Raw genomic sequence first — 4462 nt, 5'->3', positions numbered from 1 at the left:
CACTGGTCGGGTAAGAGTTAGTAGGGCCTTCACATAATTTACACCACATAAGTGGATCTCTTTTGAGTTCCAATCTAAAAGCTATGAAGGACCGACCTCAATAGTCTTAAGGACAATTTGATTGAACTCTTGTGTTATCATTAACTTCCACTCCTTATGGTACATGATAGAGACTACTACTATCCATGTCAATCCAATGGTATTGATGACAACGGTGAGTCTCAATTATCATGCTTCAATTTACAAGAAAAGACGTTACCACCCAAATAAAAAAAAAGATTTACCAGAAAAGATTATGATGAGGAATTTCGCATATGTATAATATTTTTTTTATTCTTTTATGCATATAAACCAATATGTTACATTGACCTTTATCCAAAAAATAATAATAGTAATAAATTACATTGACAATATGATTTTATTCGATGAACTGGAAGGGAAAAAAGAGAAGATGTTCTGATAGACTCGTAGAACAAGTCACTTCTCGATCACTACGCAATTTCAATTGTGGGTTCAAATAATTCATGTCATGTGGCATGACATGCAATGAAGCGTACTTGGGTTGCGTTTGATATACATTCTAGGTTGATTTTGCATTTTTGATCGATAAAAACAATTATTTTTAGCATCTTATTTTTATCATCCGAGATTGTGAAATCAACTTAGAATGCATATCAAATGCTGTCTTGGTTTTCACATTACTGCAGCAACCTGCCAAGTTATTGAACCGACAAATACTATCGCAGCATTACCAATCTTTTCCATTTCTCTATCATCTTTCCCATTGTAAGACAAGGGATCTGAGTTTGTGCACCAGATGCCGTTATAAAATCATTGGCTAAAGATGTTAGGAGGAACAACTCGCTCCCTCGTCAAGTAGACTCCCTTCTCAACCTGTTCAAAATTTTTCATTTTTCTAACAGTAGCGAACCCCTAAAACGGTCCCCAAACATCTCTACGCGCAGTATGAGATGTCCCAGCACCCCTAGAAGCTGATCTCCGTCTCATCTCATCAGCCTCAAAAGTGGCCATGCTGGCTTGTAAAGCTTCCTCCATCTGACTGAGTTCATCATACTCAGGGTCCCTCGACCGATCAACAAGCTCGCGTCGTCTTCGTTCCCTAATAGCCTCTATTTCGAGCTCAGACTGTCTCTGCCTCTCAGCCTCAATTTCGAGTTGCGCCTGTCTCTGCCTCTCAGCCTCAAAAGTGGCCATGCTGGCCTGTCTAGCTTTCTCCATCTGACTGAGTTCATCATACTCAGGGTCCCCCGACCGATCTACGAGCTCGCGTTCCCTTTCCCTAGCAGCCTCTATTTCAAGCTCCGCCTGTCTCTGCCTCTCAGCTTGTATTTTGAGTTCAGCCAGTCTCTGCCTGAGTTCTGCCTGCCTCTGCCTCTCAGCCTCTATTTCGAGCTCCGCCTGTCTCTGCCTCTCAGCCTCTATTTTGAGTTCCGCCTGTCTCTGCCTGAGTTCCGCCCATCTCTGCCTCTCAGCCTCCATTTCGAGTTCCTCCTGTCTCTGCCTGAGTTCTGCCTGTCTCTGCCTCTCAGCCTGCATTTCGAGTTCCTCCTGTCTCTGCCTGAGTTCCGCCCGTCTTTGCCTCTCTGCCTCAATTTCGAGTTCCTCATATCTCTGCCTGAGTTCCGCCTGTCTCTGCCTCTCAGCCTCAATTTCAAGTTCCGCCTGTCTCTGCCTCTCGGCCTCAAAAGTGGCCATGCTGGCCTGTATAGCTTTCTCCATCTCATTGAGTTCATCTCTCTCCGTGTAATTATGGCCACCTTCAGCGGCTAAATCCTCATATTCAGGGTCCCCCGACCGATCAACGAGCTGTTGTCCCCGTTCCCTAGCAGCCTCTAGTTCGAGCTCCGTCTGTCTCTCCCTGGCTCTTGCGGCACCTATCCCCGCACTCAAATGGCCTGTGCGGACTTAAATAACAATCCAACCAAACTAATTAGGACACCAATCACCTCTGGGGCTCATAAGATCAAAAGGACAAAAGCGGTGTAGAGTGCAGCAGTAAATTGAGAATTAATTGAGGTAGAGAGAGACTCACCTTTTGATGAGTCTGGAACCACAACCACATGCATGGTGGTACTATTGGGCGGAAGTTGCAATCGAAGGGGGTAAAGTTTGTAATCCAAGATATTGCGAGAACAAACGTTGATACCTTGAAGCCCAGTCTCTTTCTCCAACTTCCGGGTCAGTTCATCCACGCTATCCCCCTTGAAAATTAAACTGCGATCCTCGATGTCATCTTCAACATCACCATATTCATCAGCGATGTTGTAATAGATTGTCCTGCCATCAGGCTTGAAATCAAAATATTAGTATGAAACCGTGAGTTTAGAAGATAATCTGAAAGCAGAAATAAGAAGCAATAGAAATCAGAAACAAATACAAACCTCAATATTTGGTAATCTGTGAGAAACTGGTTCAGAATCTTCTTGTCGTTTAATTACTGGGGATGGACGAGTTGGAGAATCGACTTTAATCTCGATGAGATCGACGTCCCAGAGCACCCAATCCTTAGTTGCATTTATCAAATTGGGTGTATCATGGGTGATGGAGTTTCGCCAGGGAGGGAGACCCCCATTTGCACGTAGGAAGTTGCCGAAGCCAGTCTTGAGTCTCACCTGGAAACCGTCCCTGATGGGCTCCCATTCCACAGAGGAATCAAGCCTCTGAGGCAGAGTCTGAAGGACCTTGCGACCAGTCATCCCAAGAAGGAAGGGAACGTTGGAGGCGGTGAGGTATTTGCCATAGCAGCTCTTGAGACGGATGAGATTTGGATCTTCGAGGAACTCGACGGCCCATTTGGCATTCCGAGATGAGCCGTTTCGTTCTTGGCACACCGATTCCTCGTCCTCATCCGCTAGCAGGTATTTTTCGTGGTAGCTCCGAAGACGGACGGTCTTGGCATTGTGAAAGAGCTCCATTCCACTCTGATGAAAAAACCCCAACACAGAATTAGATTCCACAATTTACAGATAATGATATTCCTACCAATTCGAGTATTAATAAGTTGCAAACAAAGGAAAAGTAAGGGCTTCTGTTACTTGAATCGAACCAGTTATAAAGATGAAGAGAAAGCAAATAAGGAACGATTGTGTTGGGAATGTAATAAAACAAAACAAAATAAACAGAGTAGACCATGGCGAGAAGAGGCGGCCTTCCAAAGCGTTTACCGAGACAGAGGACACTTCGAGGGGTTGCGTAGAAAACAGAAACACGATTCGAGAGATAAAAGAAGGAAGAATTGAAGAAAGGAAGCCAGCCAGGAAGGGACTGTGGGCGGAATGATCCCAGCTTTGACTGAGAGATCCACCTTTCATCGCCCGAGGCGGCGAGGGGGTTAGGGATAACGGTGTTATCCTTGCCACATCGATCCTGTCCTGTACTGTCTCCTGTTTCCTGCCACTCTGCAATTACACTTGGCAGAGCAGCCACAAAGGCCACGTCACCTTACCTCTTCAATCAAGACTTCAACCTCATTCACAGACAGCGCTTCGATTTCCATGTGGTTTCAATGGGTCGGGCACTGCCCACTCGGACTTGGACCTGGACCTGGCTTTACACATATTCTGTGATTCTAATAATACTCCCATCACACACAAAAACAGACATTATCCCAGTTCAATCCCATGCGGTGGGACCCACCGTACCACGGAAGGAAATATAAAAGTCAACAACCTTCAGTTTGAACTTTTTTTTAGTAGTAGAGAATCTGAATTCGTATTCCTATCTCTACGTACAATACTTTGTGTAGCCGTTGTGAGATCAACATCTCGTATGGCTGAGGTTGGATCGTAACAATAAATATATATATATTTCGCCATTGTACTCATGCTCTATATAGTTAATATGGGAGAAACAGTGTGATTGGAGGAGCACTTAACCCCAAAAAAAAGAGTCTACCGCCAATAAAGCTGTAGCAGCACATGTAACGATAATGGGAAGGAATCTATAGCGTTTTTTAGGCAATTTCATAATAAAATTTTTTGGATAAAATGACCAACTCACCCCTCATGTTTTTGAGAGAAGTCACCCCTATTGATGCTTTCATACATGTTCCTATTGGCTGCCAAACGTCCAAGAACATAAAACTCTTCCCCTAAATTTTTTTCTTTTTTTTTTTTTAAATTTGCAAACTTCGAAAAAGGTGATCCATATTCTAACCCCAAGAGTCAGGTTCGTGGAATTCAGTAATCCAATTAAGAAGGAAACACTAAAATTTAGATTTAGATAGAAACAGGAAGAAAGCGAACCAACCTGGCTCTTGAAAGATTCATGATGGGAGTTGTTCTTCACCAAAGACTTAAATGAAGACATGGGTGATTTGCTCGACGCAATCGACCGCGGCGAATTTGTTTCAGAGTCCTCAAGCACAAGCTCATCCGACACAGAAGAAAAGCTCGATATCCGCGATTTGTAATCGGCGAAAGACTCAGCTCGAGCGTTCTCC

Source organism: Telopea speciosissima, chromosome 3 (assembly GCF_018873765.1).
Source record: "Telopea speciosissima isolate NSW1024214 ecotype Mountain lineage chromosome 3, Tspe_v1, whole genome shotgun sequence".
NCBI classification, from domain to species: domain Eukaryota; kingdom Viridiplantae; phylum Streptophyta; class Magnoliopsida; order Proteales; family Proteaceae; genus Telopea; species Telopea speciosissima.
The sequence above is the reverse complement of the archived record's forward strand: the minus strand, read 5'-3'. Positions refer to the sequence as shown.